General features: G+C 31.1%; 1 protein-coding gene across 1 annotated transcript in view; it reads right to left on the bottom strand.

The window, feature by feature from the left end:
- The window catches only part of LOC134711964 (sodium channel protein para-like), a 97,299-nt gene that overhangs the window by 66,763 nt on the left and 7,026 nt on the right, over positions 1-23,510 (bottom strand). The window contains exon 2 of the mRNA XM_063573024.1: positions 5,136-5,210. The gene's annotated coding sequence lies outside the window, so the exon portion shown is untranslated. The remainder of the gene's footprint in view (positions 1-5,135; positions 5,211-23,510) is intronic.

The raw sequence follows: 23,510 nt of genomic DNA, 5'->3' as shown, positions 1-23,510 counted from the left end.
CGAGTTTCCATCAAATGCTGCTTACTTTTTTTTTATAGTGAAAATAACCAACTGTCAATGTAAAGGCTTCATAGACAATTAAACAAAACAAATGAGGGTCAATTATAGAGTAAAGATACAACTAACAATAACTCAAATAAAACAATTCATACCAATCGATCGAAGTTCCAGTCAAATTGATTCACTCATTCTTTGAATATTCCAAAAGTTGTAAAAATCCAGATGACTACCGTAAAACATTAAATATTGACACATTGTGACATTTTTCATCATGCATAGACATTTTATCTACCTGTTACAACTGTCAATCAATGACGGTCATCATGTCAGTCACAAGGACTAGACAAAGGAAATGTACTTAGCTATGTTGCTGAAGTTACAATTGCTTATTTAAAGCAACTGTTTTACATAAACTGTACATGTAAATGAATTAGTATTGCCTCTTTTCGATAATGAAGCATCTGTTTGCATTTACATTTTTTTTTATTATTTCAATTGTTTTTAGGACTACAGTTTTTGGAAAGCTTTAATTTATTGCACTTTTTTTCGTACTCCATCTTTTAGTATTTTAATTTTGAATTATTTGTTACATTTATACGAAATTGACAAAATATCTGAGTTGGAGGACTTTGCATGAAGTATTTAACGGATGTGCATTTTGGTAAAAATAAGAAGGATGTCATGTTATGTTTTTCTTTCCAGTTTTTGAAATGCAAAACATTTATTGAATGTTGAACCTATCAAATTCGCCTCATTACCACATATTCATTGTAAACATTATTGTTAAATGTTTGACTTTGCGAAAAATAATATTATCGCAACATCCATCAAATTTATTTAAGATCAAAACACAAAGGTCGTCAATCATGGGTCTTCTTAGTACCAATGTACTTTTTTCACATGAAAAAAATTTAACACTTATGGTATTTTTCTAAAACTTATGAAATGCTATAGATATAAGAAGATACGATTAGAGTGCCAATGAGATGACTCTCTATATAAGTCACAATTTGTTAAAGTAATCCATTATAGGTACATTTGTAAAAGTACAGCTTTCAACACAGAGCCTTGACTCACACCGAACAGCAAGCTACAAAAATGTATATCATACCTTTACACTATTTGTCTCTGTTGAATTATATATTTTAAGTTTATAGGAGGAGCCTATTAAAGCTAACTTGACGACAAGGATGTTTTTCATCGTTAGTGGGTGCTGATTTAACGTCCAGTAGACAGTATTACAGTATAACAGTTGACGAACACACCCCTACGTGTGTTGTATGTCTTTTCTCGTAATCCTACTCTTTAAAGGACAGTTATATTAATGAAAATCTTGTCGTATTTACTTCGTCTTATAAAGAAGACCAAGGTTTACAGTTGAAATGACGATAGACGTACATGTACATTGTACGCCTATCTCATTAGCGTCAACGCACTACAGTCACTTCCGAAGAAGGGCATGTAACTACTTATATGTAAATGGGGAATTTTATATTATGATGTTTTGCTATGGATTTCTAGCCTTTATAGAATAGAAATAATCAGTAAATATTTGACATTAAAATGTAATAAAATAGCTGAACTTATATCAAAGGAACCTATAGAATGGATTAGGCAATAGCAAAACCACATAACGACGAAAAGACATACATTTCCCAACAATTTTTTTTTTTTTTATAGAAAACTAAAGAGTAAGCAACACGAACCTTTAAAGGATCTAAAAAAAACATTACTGAAAACGCAATTTGAAAACTAATTCAAATAAAAGGAGAATTTCTCAATTACTAGAGTTTCATAGATTTACACTAACGTAACATTGCTTTGCATGTATTTTTAACACAGACCCATCTGGAGTCAATCAAAATCCTGTCTACAATATATTTATTATTAATTGGAAACATTGTTGTGAGTCAGTAACTCATTTAAAATTCATTGCTAATTGTCTCCGACTTTAGTTTAAGTGCAGACTATCACCTTAATTGTAAAGCAGGTTTAACACGTTAGAAATACATTTTATATAAAAACTGTTGATCTGGACCATGTCTTGTGAGGTTGGTCTTTAGATGTATCTATTTTCCGTCTATTATCTTTTTTCCGTCTATTATCTATTTTCCGATTTGTAATTCTTTTTCACGCTTTATATATATCAGAAACTATAAGAGGTGTTAATTCTGCTTTAGGTAACACAATTTTAACAGGTACATTCAAGCATTCATTTTTGAGCACCGCAAACAAAATTAAACACATTGTGTATTTTTGTAATTCGTTACAGCAAGATTAATTGGAAACAAAAGCTTCACACCATTAGGGCTATGTCACGATCGAACACAAACTATTCAACACCAAACGTTTTTAATAGTTCAACAAAAGACCATAAATGATTTAAATTTACGTATTGTCTTAAATATGTTCAAATTAAATATCTAATGTGTGAATAACCTTCCCCCTAAAAACAAAACTGTTTATAACTGTACATTTTATGTAATGTTTATGGAAAAAAATAGATTCCAGCCATTTAGGCAGATTTACTATACCATTTCTCAGTTGGTCTGTATGGTTTATACGTTTATTGTTTTCCCGTCTTTTTGCGTCGCGCTTGCTGGCATATTCCTCGAAACACTCAATGATTGAGAATGTGTCTGTTTGAAATGCAAATAAGATATGGTTGCGTCTACAAGACATCATTTATCAATTTGATCTTTGGCAATATGATGAGAAGTTTGCATGATAAAAACACTTACCAAATTCTCACGACTGACTCAATATTCTTCCAAAAATAATGTAATGATTACATGAATATATATTGTCACTATACGTCTTAAAAGATTAAAGATGTACTTATTCTAAGTCTGTGCAATAAAATATACAATGCATATGCTAATCATTAAGTACATGGCATGTAAAAGTATACACACTGCACAATGGCAGAGGTTATATGACAGACTACTTATTTAAAGAATGCATTTAAAAATTTTGTCAAATGTGTCAATAAACTGAAAAAGATAAAGGATGCGGTTATTGATTTCAGAAATAAAGGCAAAGGTTATCGGAATTCAATTTCAAAATGTATTGAAAGAACGACATATTAAGTAAGTTTTTGACAATTATCATCGTGCGAAGTTTCATGCAATATGCAGAGTTCAAATTCAAACGTGCTTTGACCTAAACATGACATGACAGTAGATTACTTTGACCACCATTAATTAATGTAATATATGCGGTTTCTGCTACAAACGAGGATATTTTAAACTTAAGATTTCATTTGCTTCTTCATATGATGTGTCATTATAAATTAATAAAATTAATCAAATACGATTATTGTTTCGTCTAGAATTTTAATGTATTATCATGTGTTGTGTTCCTTTTGTATGTTTTGTTAGAAAAAAATGTACTGCTAATATACATGTATATATGTAGTTACAAGTTCTGCGCTGATTCCAAAGATATGTTCCTGTTCGATTGCACATTTGTATAAAAAAAATAATATTATTTTACACATTTGAAATTTGAAATCTTTCTTCAGACTATATCGTTGTTTTGTACCATCCCATGCAGGTACTACATGTGAAATCTGATAAAACAAGCAATCAGCTGTTTCGAAAAAAGTATTAAACATACAAACAAAACGTGACATTGACATGAGGTCTAGAGAAGACTCGAGAAATTGAACTTTACCCAACATTCTTCAGCATAGTACAAATATGGACAATTATGAATTCGATAAGCTTACGGCACGATCCTTTTTCTTTTAAGTCCAAACAAGCATGTTTTTTTAACTGTATAATTGGAAGAAAGATTTATAACAACATGTCATTGTTTGCAATGAAAACGTAGACTGGTGCATACTTGATAAGACCATAGAAATGGAAGTATCATATGATTATGAAAGTACTATATAATACTTCCATGATAAGACCAACACCACACATCAGTGATCATCATTCTTTACTAAAATTTCATTTAAAATGTGATATATTATACTTTTATAGATACTAAACAGATTATTTAAGTACATTTAAGTTCACGGCATCAGCAGGGCGAGAAGGGTACATTAAATGATCGCTTCAGACGAATTATTTGAAGGAAAAATCCAAAACATTTTTATTGTTCAGTTAATAATTCTTTAATAGAAAAGCTAGTACCTCAAATCAACGTTATCATTATATTTATAGTTTTGTGTTTCCTATCTCTGTACACTCTCTCAAATGTTGATAGTTTTCCATTGTATAAAGTATAGTGTACAAATTATTTCCAAAAATTACAGTAATTAATTGAAAAACATTTTTTCTCTCTCCGTTTTAGAGAATATTGATGTTTTCAGAAACCTTGAAGTTTGGACAAAAAAAACGTTCGCTTCCATTAGATTGAATGATGAATGACTGTTAAATGACCATTGTTAACTATTAAATAGATACTCAGAACAGATTCCATGTAAACAAGAAATGACTGCGAGCCTAAATTTGTACTAAATCGACATGCAAGTCAGTGTGGTTAGCATGCTATAGTCACAAGTCAACACTGAAATATATCTACTTTCCGGTTTCGACCTAGACGCATATTGTTTGCCTTTTTTTCTCGTCGCTTATTAAAGTTAGCACAGACACATCGAATACCAATTCCTTTGGAACTCGAACTCGAGGCAACGAGAGCAGCAACAAGATTTTTACTATGAGTACTATAATAAAAAAAATGAGGGTAAACTTATCAAAATCATCATTATTATTATTTAATCTTTTATTTAACACACACACGATTCAGTCTAAACTTGATTCGTGATGGTTATGTATTGGTCTGATACAAAAAAATGTAGGTGTAAAACAATCAATAGAAGCCATGTCCCAATAGACACCACATATATACTATTGTTCTGTGTACAAGCCATGTCCCAATAGACACCACATATATACTATTGTTCTGTGTACAAGCCATGTCCCAATAGACACCACATATATACTATTGTTCTGTGTACAAGCCATGTCCCAATAGACACCACATATATACTATTGTTCTGTGTACAAGCCATGTCCCAATAGACACCACATATATACTATTGTTCTTTGTACATGTATTTTTATTTAGTATGACATAAAAGTAGTTGCAATATAAACAATGAATTATTGATATATATAGCTTACCTTCTTTCTCTATTGCTCTGCACTAACATTTCGATGAAAAATAATCCAATAACATAATAAATCCCATGGTATAATCTAAAATAAAAGGAGAAATATTTGAAATAATGTCATCCAGCAATTCACGATTATAAGTAATTTTTGATGAAAACTAAATTTGACGTACTTATGTCATTTTCGGATTTTGACAGGGTGCAACTATTGGAGCAATAATGAATACCTCTCGGAGCACCGGAGTTCATGTTTTTGACTGGGGTTTGTTCGTGCATGTAATGTACTGACATTACGTGCATCTCTAATGATAAAAACATGTGTACCTAAACCTGACGACAGTCAACTCTCTCAGGATAATTTTGATGGAAACATACTTTTGATGCACCCAAACTTGTTTCCACTTTGCTACCGATACTTTGGTCATTCCAGTTAAAAGAAAAAGTGATGATGACCATTCACTTATATGATCTCTTTGGGGTTGGTAACTGAATTCCCTGCTTGTATAATGCTGATGCTAATGCAAGTCATTCATACATGTTCTTATATTCCAAAAAAGGCAAATAAATTTTGAACGCTAAAAAAATTAAAAAAAATTTATAGAAATGTATATAATGCTGTATCGTGAATTTGGTCGTAGATTCAATATGAAAATAAGGAAATCAAGTTTACATTAAATTGCTGCTCAAATATATTTTTCCTTTATCGTATTCAACCGAAACAACATGCGATGTACTCTTAACCAAAATATTCCTCACATAGTCTGTAGCCGTTAAAATAATAGTTGCATTTTAATTACACATAGAATAACTTACATTTTTGATTTTCATTTTTGAATTCCATATATTTATATTTAGCTGAAGAAGATTTTTTCCAACAAAAATAACGTATTAATCTTCCAGGTAGAAAGAGAGAGACTATAATCAATTAGTAGGGGTATTGATTCATATCTTGCAAAATTAATGAGAAGACTATATAAATAATTTCATTATCTTTTTTGTATAATCGGTATTATCAGGTGACAATAGGTAGACCATTCAATACAGGTAACTTGAAACAAATAACTCTTTGAAGCTAGATTTGCTCCGAATAAGTTGGCATGACATATTAATGTAAGGTTTTAATTCGAACATTAATGATTTAATATTATTGATATCATCGCGATAAATGACGTATCCTAAGTTTGTATTGAGAGATACTTGACAACTAGACCTTTATGTGTACGGATTCATGTCACAGAATACAACTAAATCGCAAAATCTCCAAAAGCTGTAGACCACACTTAGATATCTGAATTATCAGTAATTGAGTAGATAATGATTGATACAAGCATATTTAAGATCCTTTATATGTTTAAATCGGCAAATATAATAATATGATGAACGTGTATCTGCATTGCTGATACATACTTTATTAGGAAGAGCTTTAAAAACAGGACGAAAAACTAAACTAGCCGAGCTTTTCCCCTGTGTCGAAGCGAGCATAAATTAATTTTTGTTTTTTTGACAATGTACATGTTTTGTTTTAATCCTGCAATTTACAACCAGCACTTCAATGTTTAGCTGTTTAAATCCAAATAGTTCTCTTTAACTTTTCAAAGAAAGTAAATAGACATAGTTCAAACGCGGACCGCGAAGAGGACCCAACAAATAACTTTCACACAATCTGAAATATTCACAATTACCGTTTGGTCAATATACAGGCGGAGTAAGAGGAGATTTTATTTGTACAAGAATTTATCTGTTATTTGTACAATGGTTGCCTAATTACAGGATAAATCCGATTACATACTTGGATGTAAATTATTGATCAGATGACATAGTAAATAAAATAAAAACTGAACTGAAAGAAAACACCCTCACTGACCTATAATTTGAAGAAGACAAACAGGGTGTATCTCTCACATTACACTGTGTACCTGGTAAACCTTTTTTCCCCGCTACAAAACATTTAATGACCCAATTGAAACTAACAGTGACAACAAAATACTTGATTTTAACCTTTTTTGATCAACATGAAGGAGAAAACATCCTTACCTATTCATTTTTTCTGCGAACATGGATTTAACATACTGAGGATATTACAAGACGAATTATATATGCATTGTTGCCCATGCAACCTCTTTGATGCACATTTGATAAACTTTAATAACTGTATGCTGATTAAAAAAAGTTAAACACACACATTGCTATGTATTTTCCGATCAATATCCCATCTACAATGGCTGTCTGTAACTATAGAACCGAGCATATGTGATATGATCTAAACCAACAGTTAATGAAGCATTATAACCTCCATATTAAAACTAGATATCTTTGTCGGTTTATAGGATTGTAAGTGTAAAGATATTGATAATGACATCTCGGAAAGAGACAAAGCAATAATTACCTATTAGTAAAATTGTTTTCTTATACTAATAAATAATATAAATTGTTATCTGCCAAAGGATCCGGGTCATTACTTGTTATAATTCAACGCAATCAGCTTCAAAAGCTGCGAACTGACATTCAAACATAAATGATATATAACATCAAACACAAAACTCTATTGATTTGATGCTTCTTGGATGAAACACACAAAATTTATTAGATTGTACGTGTAGTTTGATAGCCAGAAGTCCATCCCTTTTTACGTGTAGTTTGATAGCCAGAAGTCCATCACTTTCACTAAAATACGCTTACATGCTTAGACATTTGGAACGTCAGTATATTAAAGTAAAGCCTAATATAGTTATATATAGATATAGGAAGATGTGGTGTGATTGCCAATGAGACAACTCTCCATCTTTTAATATCATTATTATGCATTCAACAATATATAATACATTTTCTTTTAGAAAATGATCGGGAGAAAACCAGGGTTTCCCCGTTCCTGCGATCAATCAATTAATCAGCGTTGACTGTACTATTGTCTATAACGAACATTTAAATGCACTTTAAGCTATGCTTGAACTATTTTTTTTCTCACTATTTCAATCCATATGAACTGGACATTTTTTTCTAAATTGAACAAATCGTCACTAAAACAGATGCTATACATAAAAAGTCATCTTATTTTTTTACATTCACATATTAATTATAAGTGTGCGACTATTGACTGACTTTGAGACAATGGTGCATTCGGGTGTGACCGTTTGGTCTTTGAAAAAAAAAGATATAAACTGCTCTCTTTCGGAAAAAGACATCATACAAGTACTTGGCATGGTAGTAGGTAGTTAACTGTAACAAATTACTGACGGTCAGACAGACATTATATAATTTAAAATATAAAAGTCCCATTCAGTTACACAACGAACCCCGCCTTGTTTTATATTTGATTTACCTGTTCGAATCGATACAGCAACCTTGATTAAAAAATATGATATTCACATTCTTACATAATACAATATAACAGTAAAGGGAAGAAATAAGTTATTTATCAATTATAGCAAAATGAATAATTTAGCAGTTTCTGTTATTTGAAACTTAATGTAATAAAATAGTAAAGGTGATACTACTATGTCATAGACTCTCTAGCGCCTACTTATACTAACTTAGCCAGCTGGAATTTTGAATTTGATTTACCTTGGTCCGAAATACTGTCGCCACATAAGAGTTTATGACAGCATGCATTCTATATGGAGGTTCAGCACTTTGAGAAAACGTTTGTTAGCTGATAGCAATCTTTGAATGTATTAAGTATTTGTTGCTTGTTCTTATATGTTGTGTATAAAATAGAATATTTTTATTTCCATGTATATGTTTTGTAAATAACATAAATAATTAAGTGCTTTCTTTATAAAATTTTTTTTTAGTTGTGCGCTGCCTACCGAGGTTTAAACTGAAAAGTCGAAGTAAAAAATAAGTAGACTATAATCATACTACAACATGTTTGCGAGTCCTCCACAAGCCAGAATGTTCGTTCGGAGAAATTTGATGGTGGTGAAGGTATTACTATGATATTTTCTATTAGATTTATTTTTAAATTGCTTGGGAATATTGTATAAACTTTTGTCAATTTGTGAAGACCGATAGTTGACCCTTAGATTTGTCATTCTTGTTAATTTTTGTGTGTCATTATGATGCTATTTCATTAACGTATCTCCCTCAATTTATATCTATATAATATAGTTCGTGAAATCTCTAAAGAATAAATAGATTACAAACAGGCAAATAATCCCGCTTTTCTGTTGCGAAAATACGTTATCTGTCAGTATCGATTGCTACTACTTCCGAAGGTTCTGAAAAGATGAACTCCTCTTGGGATATACATGAAGAAAAGGTCATCCACCCTCGGATTTGGAAATAAGGAAAAAATCAATATATATTGATTAATTTGTGTATTCGCACAGTTTTGTTAACTCTATTATAGTTCAGTTCTGTATTTTGCAAAAAAGTATTGTATTGGATATAACAGAGACATATATATATAGAAGTTAGAAATAAAAAGTACAGGTTCCAGCCCCGGCGCCGGGGAGAAAGTTACGAATTACATCTACTCTAACATCGTTAGGTTGATTTTCTAGGCACTTTATATATAATTATGTGTATATATATCTCTGGAAATAAGGGATAGTCCCTTTCGTTTTAAAGCATTAAATTGTATTTCGATGCACCATAAAAGGAACAGAAACATGAACTTTGTTTCTGATTTTTTTTTTTTTTATAACAAAGCCATTTATCTCGCATTTCAATATTATAGGTATATAGCGTTTAACAAAATATTACAAAACAGCGTAAAAAAAAATCGTATTTCATTTTCAAAGTATTACACATGTTAGGTATAGTGGTATATTTCGGACAAAGGCTGATTTTTCTTGTTTTATTTTCTGTTAGGAAATTGTCATTCATCCCTCTTGAGAATGTACTGACATTGAATTCCGAAATTGGCTTAACAATAATTGATTGCTGACATACTCCTAAACGATATTTTAGGGTTAAATTAAATAGTATTGTAGGAGGTAACCGTAACAGCCGAACATGACATTGAGTCTGACTTACAGTACACTGGATGGTTTCTGTGTCAGGCGATACAACAGGTAGCCATTTATTTAAACATTTATATATATATTGTTCCTAAATATTACATTTAGGAATTGTATGATATATGCAAACAATTGTCGTTTCAAAATTAAATTATATTGATGGCTTTATTCAAACAAAGACAATGATGCTGTGTGATTACACGTAGAAGGCAATACATATCGTTATCTTCGGTTACGTTTTTGAAATGGTAATTAAATAGGATCTGCATTGAAAATGAGGTATTTCGTGAACAATTAATTGCTGATTTTAACACACCGACGCTATTGTATTCGATTAATTTTAAGAATTATTCGGTTCCAATATTCGATTTCAAAGTGATACCAAAATCTTGTACTCCGTTGTTTTAGATAAACCACCTCCAGAATTGCCAATTTACTATAAAAGACATGTCTCTGATTATGTTAAAAAAAAACACCCCAAAATATTTCACATCCATTTTAAGCGAGGAACATTTCATTGCAGTGCGTATACAAAAAAAAACCACCCAAATATGAACCAAATTTATCTTGCAGCTTATTTTAATGTAACTGGTTCTCAAGGCGTTTTCTTCTGTGTCATTGTCAAACGGTTTGTTTTCTAATATGCCATTCGAATACGTTAACTATATTTAGTTTTTGTGTTTTCTGCCATTTAAATGGTTTATAAATGTTTTTCTATTTACAATTTAAAATTGTAAAATTGGACATTTTGAAATAGATAGGAGAAAACACATGGTCTATTCAGCATAAAATTGATCTGCAGGGAATAACAGGAAACAGAAGAACGGCCTATTTTTAGGACCGGTTCTCTCTATTTGTCAATTGACCTAAAATCTGTGAGGTTTTTACATGCAAAGCTAATAAAAGAATATTCATTTTGATTGAATTATTCTGTCAAAAATGTTTGATGCACCATTATCTTTAATTGAGGCATACGAATTTACATACCTGTTTAAACACAATTTTATATATTTTTTTCCGTGTTGCAAACAATTGAAAAGAATGAGTATTCCAAGTTTTTTTTCACAATTTCAAAAAATAGTACACCAGCAAAACTAATATCAGTATGAAGTCATCTGTTTGAACTTGAACTTATTTTGTGAAAGGGTAAGCCAGTTACGTCAATATATCGTACGTATGAAATAAAAAATTTTGACTATAAAAGTCAAAATCTGGAGTAGTTAATCAACACATAACGGTTAATTACTCATAAATAATAAGTTAAATGATTGTGTAAAGAGAATAGGTCGTGGCTCAGATACGATTCAGAGCATTCTATCATTAAAAAATCCTTTTGTCCATACATATTTTGGAACAAATAGAACGAAAAAGAATATGCTAAACTACTTTAAATATATGAAATTGAACACTAAACTTTGATATCCAATGCCTTTTAGAACAAAGCATAGACTTAATATCCTTTAAACGAATGAACAAAATTTAACAAAAAGACGATTGATTTCATTGACAATTGATCAAACAGATATCTGACATTATATACCTTTATAGATAAAGGGTTACGTTAACGTTAAGATAACTAATTTAATTTATACTGAAAATCGTGTGCATTCAATCAAGAATCGATGATTATACATACAAAAAAATCTCTTTCTTTTTCGGAAACTATAAAGCGACTGAAATGAAAATATATTCATAATTCAAGAAAATGACACTGAATGTTTTACATCAGTCGTTGGGCAGATAAAAATCAAAACATATATATTTGGGTGTGTTTGACCCATCCATTATTTCTAAGGACATTGAGACTGTCCAGCATAGATAACAAAAACGGTTTCATTAATATATCTTGTATTGTCTGAACCTATGTCTTAATGAATTCAGTTGTTTTCTCTGACCAGGTTGAAATACGGACGGTCACGTCTGTAAAGTTACTATCCAGATCTAGGATGAACTCTTTTAGTGAACCAAACCATACATGTATATACATATGTCTCCCTTTCAATCACAGAAATCACAGCAATAAAAAAGGCCCATCACACATACATGTATGTGGTACTGGTGCAAGTAGGAATTAAGTTTATTGGTCAAAATATTATCTATATTGGTTTATTAAACAAGTTAAGAAACAAAGGGGCGGCAGTGCATAATCATTATGAAAAAAGTACACTGTGCACTAGGCAAAATTTATCATGCCAATTACGAATAGATACGGCTGATGAAAAGGGATTTGATGTATTTTGAATATTAATCGATTTATGATATAAGAGTGTTGGTTATGATTTCCGGAGACACCTTAGCATTCATAAATACACATGACTAAAAAATTACGTACACGCATCAAAATCAAATATAAAATCATAAGGTCAAGTTCACTTTCAATCCTGCGCAATATACTGAATGTACTAAAGTTATGCAAAATAACAATGATATGCGACACACCTTCTTGTCGTAATTCGTCTTAAAATTCAGTTAATCTGAATGTTCTTGTCTCAGTTAGTGTAAAAGTGTCTTAATCCTGTTCACTTTTTCGTCTGTTAGTAAAATAGTAGTCTTAATGATGGACATAAAAATGAAAATGGAAATGGGAACGTGTCAAAGAGACAACAACGCGACCATAAAGCAGACAACAGCCGAATGCCATCAATGGGACTTCAATGCAATCCGTTTAGAAATGCCTTGAAGTTATCTTTCCAAGTCGTCATTCGTAAGGACAACTGTATCATTACCATGTAGAGCCTCCCATGTATTAATGTGTTTACTTCATGTTACATTTCAACTTCTAGTAAAATTCTGTGAATCTTTATCGTAACTTTATTAAACGAATCAGTTAACAGTGATGGCCAAAAGTAAAATAACAAAAATAGCGAAGTCCGAAAAAAATTCAAAACGGAAAGTCCGCAATCAAATGACATAATCAAAAGTGCAAACACATCAAACGAATATATAACCACTGTCATATGCCAGACTTGGTAAAGGCTTCTTCTTATGTAGAAAATGATGGATTGAACTTGGTTTTTTATAGCTAGATAAATCTCTCACTTGTTTGACGGTCGTAATGATTTTAATAATTAAATCGGTTTTTAGAAACTATTTTAGATGACAACTCGAACTGTCCGCCATACTAAAGAAAATTTGTAATATTAAAGGTAATTTTTCAAGCCAGATATTACACGCATTTTGCATGGGCATACTCATATATTCCAAGGCTGATGTCTGCTCTTAATGCGAGTTGTTGCCTCTTTGCCACACGTCCAATTTCCATTCTCAATTTAACTCATATATTCGCATACTCACTACTCCAAACATTTTCAGGTTATAATATTTTACGACCATACTGAACCAAGTAACATAAAGGAGACCAAAAGAAGTAAAACCACGATCCAATGTATATGTATTACAAAAGGGAATTATTAACTTGTTTCTCTGTAATCGTATGATATTGATCAGACTATAATGAGATAAAATGTATCATTGAATGATTGTAATAGACGTGTGGTAAACCGATTGGTGAGTGAAATCAATATAACTCTTACATAAGTATTACGTTCAAGAATAATCCAATCTTATAACATTCTTGTCGTAGAGATTAAAATAATGGATTTGTCTTTTTAGATAAAATGAAAATATAAGTTATCATATAATAAATCATGTGGGTTGAATTCTACATGAGTAGTTTTTTCTTCCTATGTGGGTTGTTACTTCTTATATCGGAATATAAGACTATATGATTGATTGATTGTTGACTGTTAAACTTCCAGTTGCAAATATGTCATATAAAATTGGAAGATGTACATGTGGTATGAGTGTCAATGAGACAACTCTAAAAAAAAACAACAAGATGACACAGAAATCAACATCACCAGCCCATTTGTCAACATTTCGGTGTTGTCATGAATGTCAATAATGTGGTCATTTTTATAAATTTCCTGGTTACAAAACTTTGAATTTTTCAAAAAACTAAGGATGTTCTTATCCCAGGCACAGATTACCTTAGCTGTATTTGGCATAACTTTTGGAGATTTCTGATCCTCAATGCTCTTTAACTTTGTACTTGTTTGGCTTTATAAATATTTTGATATGAGCGTCACTGATGAGTCTTATGTAGACGAGACGCGCGTCTGGCGTACTAAATTATAATCCTGGTACCTTGATAACTATAGATAAAATTGAGAATGGAAATGGGGAATGTGTCAAAGAGACAACAACCCGACCAAATAAAAAACAACAGCAGAAGGTCACCAACAGGTCTTCAATGTAGCGAGAAATTCCCGCACCCAGAGGCGTCCTTCAGCTGGCCCCTAAACAAATATATACTAGTTCAGTGATAATGAACGCCATACTAATTTCCAAATTGTACACAAGAAACTAAAATTAAAATAATACAAGACTAACAAAGGCCAGAGGCTCCTGACTTGGGACAGGCGCAAAAATGCGGCGGGGTTAAACATGTTTGTGAGATCTCAACCCTCCCCCTATACCTCTAACCAATGTAGAAAAGTAAACGCATAACAATACGCACATTAAAATTCAGTTCAAGAGAAGTCCTTCAACAAAGAGTAAAACTCATTCCCAATAATCAGCTATTAAATACTTCGAAATGAAAAAAGTAAAACAATTTAAAACGAAAAATAATAACGACACTAACAATTATATATAACTTATTTTATTTTGATATGATTGAGCGAAATGAAATACAGGAAAAATGAGAAAATGTTGGTTAATACATGTTGGTCTAATTGAGGGATCGGATAAAAACAGCAAAAAGAAAGGAGAAAATAAGATTTTACTTCGAGATAGATTAACTTGTTTTTCGTGGCATGGTGCCTAAAATCATAGTATAACATTATCTAATGCTGTCTTAATGTACATTAAAACAAAATTCCATGTAGCATTGTTCAATAAAAAATATTTGAAGAAGAGCTGCTTTGCTTGTAAGCCTATGGCGCTTTCAATTACAAGACTGCAACATAAACAGTCAAAATAGTTTTACTAGAAGAAATACATTCAAAAGAATTTATAGAAATTAAAGACAACCCTTCCAACCATTAATATGTGCCGAAAGAATTCAGCATTTTCATCGAATTGTTAAGTGGTTTGGAAGTATTTCTGATCACGTTTCTCCTTACTGAATTATGCGTATATATGGGAATTCTAAATTCTTTTGAAACCATTGGTGCTCAAAACAGAATAAAAATGAAAATACACTAACATGAAATACAAGAATTGCAAATGATCATTCAATTTGGTTGTTATAATAACGATTAATTATAGATTTCTAACGTTTCATCGCAAAGAGACGTACTTCCAAAAAAATAATAATATGCAAACACTAGTATAAAGTGTATTTTGTAGTTACAATCAATATTAGTTTAGAAATCTCGTAACATCAGTTAGATTGACTTTTGGCCTAATGGATATTAATGTGTTCTGGACATAAAAATGGCCAAAATTATGCTGTAATTTCACTAATGTGCAAATTGTTGTTTCGTCTGACAATATAATGAAAATGGAACAACTTGTATCGTCCATGAATTTCTCGTTATCACAAATAAGTACTTATTGACATTGATGAATAGCATAAAAATACTATCCTTCCAAACGCATCAATAATCTAGATAAAAAATCAATATGGCTGACGGATCAGTGGATAGGGTGAATGAATACGTCAACAAAATGACATATATAGTATGAAAGTTCAGAATAATCCAAAAAGAACTATAAAAGAGTATTGCCACATAAAATATGGATTACGATGCTTAAAATTGGTAATTCATAAATATAATTACGTTCTAAATGAACGTATTTATACATTTTATTTGCACACACCATTACGGATAATTAATTATTGGGAAAAAATAGAATATGTATGAAATGGATATAACATTTTGTTCATGAAATGAGATAATATTAAACTAAGAAAATCTACCTTATGCTGTTGTATAAGCTTGCCTATCTGTTTTATTTTAAGTTTTACTGTCTGTCTCACAGACTTAAGGTCTGTTTATATTGGTGTCACATGTCCATCGACAGTTCTGATGGGTCAGATGGCGTCCAGTCAGGAATACTAATATTTCAAAATTAATCTAGACCTCTATTGTTTTCTATGGAACTTCTGTTGTTCTTGATAATAAGTTTAAGTATTTATCAAATTAAGTAAACAATTCGAATAAATTCAATTGGCCTAACTTTTGCAGCTTATATCCCCTTGCCATCAATAGATAGTCATTTTTAATACTTATTAGTTATAAATTGACAATATTGATATTTGCTGAAGGGAAAAGCAAGGCTGCTACACAATTCTGATCTAAACACAATTTAGAAGTTATTGAAGGACACTGAATTAGAAAGGAACATAAAAGTGTATGTGGTGAAAAATGCATGGCACGAGATTAAAAAAATAATCCAGGAACATCAAAACATCGCCAAAGTTTGTGGTAAACTACACGTGGAATCATTGAATTTAAAATACATGTTTACTTGAATGTTATTTGGAAATATTAATGGCACACTTGTTGAAGTAATTCTAGTTGACCATTAAGACCAATTAAACAGATCAGAACACAGAATACAATAACGGACCGATTTACTATTATATTTACCGTTTAATTTGATACAGGTGCATTGATTTTCAATTTACTTTGATATTTTTCTATCTATTATAAAACAAATAAATATATTTACTTAAAACAGTCATCGCTGAACATAGATTAATTAATTAATATCTGTATTCTGATGTATTAATGATAAAACATATCACCGTACGTTATTGATTGTTCCTAAACACACACAATTATATATTACAGTTTTGGACAGTAGATGGATACAATTGCAAAGATCGAAGATTTTTGTGGACATTTCTGTAATAAATCAGACAAAAGTTGTACGTCAGATGAGAAAGGATCATAATCTCCAATGTCACGTCAATGTTAATGTAAAGTGAAACGTTCGGTATCGTTGAACGATATGTAATCAATATGTTCCTTACAGTAATTGTTGTCACAGAGATGACGTTTTCAATTCTTTATATATGATTTTTACACGAGGCACTGACTGTAAGCACAATCTTAACCACACAGACTGATATTACAATAAATATATAATATAAATATGAAGATGTGTTACGAGTGCCAATAAGACAGTTCTTCTTCCAAGTCACAATGTGTGAAACATAAACATTTATAGGTCACAAGCATCTTATTTTCAATAAATTATATCAAAATTTTCATTTTACTTGTGTGTTTTTTAATCTTTCAGATATTTGGATACATATATTGACTATGTATTGATGAGATGTACGATTTCAAAACTATGGTGTTCAAAGAAAAAGATTGTTAGACACAGAATTTGAAAAATACGTTTATTTGAAACCGAAAATTAAAGATTATAATAACATTTGTATTTACTATTTCGTCCATGTATTTAACAATATGTATTTTTTCTTTAGTGTTTTAACTTTGATATTTTATGTTGTTCCGGCCATTCCACTTACAGCAACTGCTACGTTCGCGTGAGCCAGTCAGATTTAATGGATTAAATGCTGTTTTTAGATTGACAGATTAGGTTACCTAGGACCAGGAAATAGATGACATGGGTATAAAACAATAAGCAATTGGTTTTCTCTTATCTTTGTCAACATAGTTTAGTGCTGCGTATCTGTGTTGATTTCTATTGACTATTTAATTAAATATCAGTTTGAACAGTTATTGCGAACCTGTTGTTTCCATTGCGTCATATTCTTTGCAGACTGATCAATATGAATTTTATTGGTTACAGAAATTACTGTAAGTCAAAGGTGAAACATTTCCAGGCATTAGTCATTGTAAAAAGCAAGCTAAACAATTTCCTTCGGTGTTCATAAACCTGTCTTTTTGTCTATTGATTGCACGCCTACCTGAATATTGTATACAGGAACGAGCCAATACGTAATGCTCTGATGGAATTCTTTAACCAGATAAGCCATCGAAGTAGATGAAATAGCCTAGGATTAATGTCGACTATTTTATGAGAAGCAGAAAACAATTATCGAGTAAACTGCAATCAATCCCATTTTATATGGAATGTTTACAACATGAAATGCTTAAAAATGCGTAAATTAATCGAACTACTGAAATTCATGATGTGTGATAATATGATAAATGTATAAAAGGATACGGCCATCCGAGTAAAAATGTGGGGGAAGGATGAATTAGAGTATTTATTAAATTTTCCAATACTTAAACAAAACATATCATGTCTTGGCATATATAGCTTCCATGAATATAACAGCAAAGGAATTCTGATAATTACTAACTACAAGCTCAAGTGGTGTGTGTATTCAATTCTTAAACAAGTCGTATTCTCCCATAGAAAAGAAGTAAGCAAAGAAAGAATTTTAATAATAAGATCAGCTTAAATAAATATTGCAGATATTTCCAATTTATAAGCAGTAACCATGCGAATTGCTGATTAGTAGACTAAAAGGGTCTTCAATGGATTTTGTTTACATTCATAGAGAAATCATATATACATGTAGGTGTACCGTACCTTTTTCTTATATAATCGATATAAAATTAACACTTTACATGACTTTTTCAATATTAAATTCTGTTGACATTTTTAACATTTTTTAATTATATAGATATATTTCTTTCTTTCCAAAAATTTAACACGAATTAATATTTGCACACACGTTTTTCATAACAATCAATGTGAAATTCGTGACTAAATGATCCTCACGTGACTAAATGATCCTCATCAATGGGTATGATCGATTCTGACTTTTCTCTGTAAACACAAATGACATTGCCATGTCCTTTAAAAAGGTTAAAGTTATGTGAACAATCCCTAAATGTTTTGTTGTATCAAAGGCAGAGATTTATAAATATTGTAAATATGTTTTTTGTTTCCTGTATTAATAAAAATATTTGCAATTGGAATGGATTGCAATACAGGTAAATCAATTTCATAGTTCTTCATACAAAGGATAATAGAAATCAGGGAAAATACTGGACAGTACAACAGACAAAATAGTCATGCAACAATAAAAAATACTGTAAATATTGGACAGTAGACCAGAAGGCATAACCAACCAACATAGTCATGATACAAATGAACGATTGTCGTTAAAAAGCAAATATGTTTGTTAAATACTTTTCAACTGTGATTTAGTCTGTTTATGGACAGTATTTTAAATTATATTACTAATAAGATTATGTACCCTTGTGTTACTCCAATGCTAAACATATGGACATTTTATAGAAAATCCACAGTCGTTCCCTTGTACCCTCACATTTGGCAATTCGAAACTTGATATATAGAGGATTATCACATGCAATGCTAGCAATGATTTCCTTAAAACAAGATAATAAATGTAGGTATTGGTTAAAATAAATATAAATATAGACTAATTAAAGTACACTTTCTAGGGTGCGCTCGACTTAAGTGACTCAGCACGAGGTGCTTTGGGATTTAAAGGTTATTCAGGACCTTTTATAAAAAATAAACGCTAGCTGATCATAGAAAAACAATTGCGTATTAAACTATGTTTCAAATTTCATAACAAATATCCTTGTACTTTAAGGATTATGTACCCTTGTGTTGCTTCAATGCTAAACATATGGAAACTTTATAGAAAATCCACAGCCTTTATTCTTGTTCTATCATATTTGGCAATTTAATGACCAATAGATATAGGATTATTGCATGCAGTGCTAGCATTGATTTCCTTAAAACAAGTTTATCAATGTAGCTATTGGTTAGAACAAATAAAAATATAGACCAAATCAAGTATACCTTTTAGGGTGCGCTCGACTTTAATGACTCAGCACGAGGTATTTTGGAATTTACAAGTTGTTTAGAACCTTTTGCAAAAAATAAACACTAGCACATCATAGAAAAGCAAGTGAGTAATCTATGTTTCAAATTTTATAATAAAAATCTCTGTATTAAAGGCTGTGGATTTTCTATAAAAATCTTGATTTATTTTCCACAAAGTACTCTTTTTCTATTAAATGCAATGCAACAGTAAATAATAATGCTTTGCATCAAGTTTCCCCCTAGTATATGTTCAAAATGGCCTGTCTCTATTATTTATTATATCTGTAGTTTTGATACAATTAATGTTTAAAAAAATCGTACAAAAATGGCTACAGAAGGTGTACATAAACCAGTCTGTGGCCTATTTTTATTAAATTATATTTGCTGTTTTGATACTATCGCAGTTCCAAAAGTTCATAATTCACAGGCCACAGAAGGGTTCATAAACCTTATACATCTAAAATGAATATGAAAATAGTAGAACTGTGTTTGTGTAAAGCATCAAAAGTTCTCGAGTCGGGTATAAATTGAGAAATGTAGTTTTGCATTTTTATAATAAGAGAATGTCGTTATTTTACAAAGTTTATGTCTCATTTCTTTATTATGTTTTTTTTTTTAATTTAAATATTATAGTTACACAAATTACCTCCAAAAAAGATTATCAATTTACAAAAAGACCCATCGATTACATTCCATTTTCAATCAATTGTCTTATTACTGATCTATTTTTTACCTATCGACTTTTTCAATGTGAATCTATAATACTAAAATTACGAGGTCCAATTTGTCAGCCGTCATCACGTAAAACGACGAATCAAAGAATTCAACTTTATATATAACTAATATAGTACAAAGGTGTAGATTAAAAATTACACCACTCCAGGCCCTTTTGTTTTCCACGTAATTAATGTTGCCAATAATTAAGACGTTCCGGGTCGAGTCCGATACCGATACCAATAGTATATTCACCTGTTACCTATTGGGCCATTCCAGTTAATATCTGATAATGGGGGATGGATGGTCCTTTCTGAGGGGTGTACAATTTATACATCTTAGGGGTGAAATTTTTGTTTTTTTCATCTGACAGGTACACTTTACTCAACAATTTCTGAGGGGTCTTGCAACAGTAAATAATTAAATATAATTACATCTTAGGGGTTACAAAAAATACCTATTTCATATCTTAGGGGTGCCTTGGAATGTCGACAGTTTCGTATTATGCATTTCCTGGTATTGGATTTAAAGTTCGGATGGGTACAATCCTTGCAGTAAAAATTCTGATAGGTCAATTTTTCCCATGAAAGCCCATCCACCCAATATGAACAGAAACTCTACATCTGATAGGTCTTAATTTATAGATCTGATAGGTAGTTTTCATGATGTTTTTATCTGATAGGTGTAAAATAAAATCTCCCCATCCATCCCCACCTGTCAGAAATTAACTGGAATGGCCCATTACCTTATCTGTACGTTCCGCATCTGGCCGGCGCACCAACAAACGGTGTATTCAGCATTAATATGCTATATACATGGGTCATAATCACAGGGTTGACACTACTAAATTGTCAAATTGTTACCTATTGTAGTATTTTAATCAGTAAGACTTTCTAAGATAACAATACGAATACTAAAAATCTGGACTTAAAATAAGGCGTATAGGTACAGTTTTCAATTTGTTAGCGGGCATGACGTAACACAGCGAATCAAAGAATTCAACTTTATTTATAACTAATATAGGACAATGCTGTTGATTGAAAAATACTCCATTCCAGGACCTTTTGTTTTCCAAATAATTAATATTACCAATAATTGATAAGTTCCAGTTCGACGGGTTCAAACAGAAAGATTTGAAAGCAGAGAAAACTGTATATCTTATAATCGGCATGACTTTATCAGATGACAATACTAATACTAAAATAAGGCTTGCGCATAGTTATATACTTTAATTCAGTCACGGACCCGCGATATCACGGGTGTGTTCTAGTTGTAATTATAATGATATGTCACTTGTGTAGTTTTAACCATATTAAATTGGAAATTAGCTCAAAGACTTTTAAATTCATAAATATTTGTTATTGTTTTTGCTTATCTTGAAAATTCTTGAGGAATCGCAGTCAATCCCGGATAAACTATTTCTATTGAAAACTTTCATAAGCACGTTGATATGATGTTTACATATGGAAACGGTATAAAGACACTAGTTTATTTTTGAATCATTTACTGAAAGCATTTATAACCAAAGGAAAAGCCTTGGTTTTTTTTTTGCAACGGCAAAATTGTAAAACAATCAATGTTAAAGTGATGTGCAATATTTTTCGTTGACATCATGCATTGATTTAAATGTTAACAAAATATATTTCAACTCGAACTTGTGCCCATTTTTTTTGTAGATCTATGGTTGTTTCATGTATGTGTGGTTTAGTCCTCGTAATTTTGGATGTTTTGCAGATATATTTTGGAATTTCATTATTTACGGTGTTTTTGTTTTCTTCAGTTTTTCCATTATTGCTTGATCATGTTGTAAGATTATGTTGTCTGTTGTACTGTCCAGTGTGTTTCAGTAACACCTGTTTAATTTAACATTAATCTACGTTTAGAATAAAATAAACACAAGTAAAATTGGATTTCGTTTTAGTTAGTTGTCATCCCTACGATTTATTTATATGAAATACAATTAAAGGTAAACATCTAATATTTTAATCCTGTTATCATACAATTTGTAAAATCAAAATAAACCTACCAAAGATTTAAAATAATGTGAAATGCAAACGGGTTTATTTCAAAATATCCCTTTTTAGCAGTGGCTCTACAAATATACAGTATTTTCTGGTCATTCCATGTCTATCATATATATACACCTCGCCAAAAATTAAACAACACCTGATAAATTTCCAGGATGTTTTTTACTGAATCCATAACTTATCGAAATATCGGTACAATTAATCAAATATGTGTCTTCATAAGATAACATATATCATATTGATTGACAAGTGCAAGTTTGAACTGTTTTCATGATTGAATTTTCTACCATTTTATTTTGGGGCAATGGTTGTAAAATGGCAAAATAAAATACAAGATAAAGTTTCAACTTATACTGACGTGTTTTGAAAATTTGCTTTGCACTATACACAAAATTCTTTTTAAAACTCGAGAGTGACAATTTGTGAAAACATTAAAGTAAAATTTAGGTCACTAGCGAGTGTAAACTTCACGCTTCCGGACAAGTTCATTTACACATCGTCTCATGCTTTGAATTAAGCGTCGTAATGTTCTAACAGGAATTCTTTACCATTCTTCAATCAAGGCTGCTCGTAATTCCTGTTAATTCTTACTAGCAGGAATCCTGTTGTTGATTTTTCGACCAATATCATCCCAGACATGCTCAATGGGATTCATATTCGGTGACATGGGTGGCCAAGGAATAATAGTGTCAGTTACCTCCTTGCGTAAATAATCTGAAACCATACTCTGTGTGACTTAGCATTATCGTCAGTGAATATTTGTCTAGTTTGTGATAGTCAAAATGTGGCACATCGATATCTCGGGTATGTTATCGCGATATTTTTGACACGTCATAGTCCCATCCAGAACATAAAGGTCCATTTTGCGGTCAAATGAAAAGCATCTCC

The sequence above is a fragment of the Mytilus trossulus genome, chromosome 3 (genome assembly GCF_036588685.1).
Source record: "Mytilus trossulus isolate FHL-02 chromosome 3, PNRI_Mtr1.1.1.hap1, whole genome shotgun sequence".
Classification (NCBI taxonomy): Eukaryota; Metazoa; Mollusca; class Bivalvia; order Mytilida; family Mytilidae; genus Mytilus; species Mytilus trossulus.
Note: the sequence above shows the minus strand (reverse complement) of the source record. Positions and strands in the feature narration are given on the sequence as shown.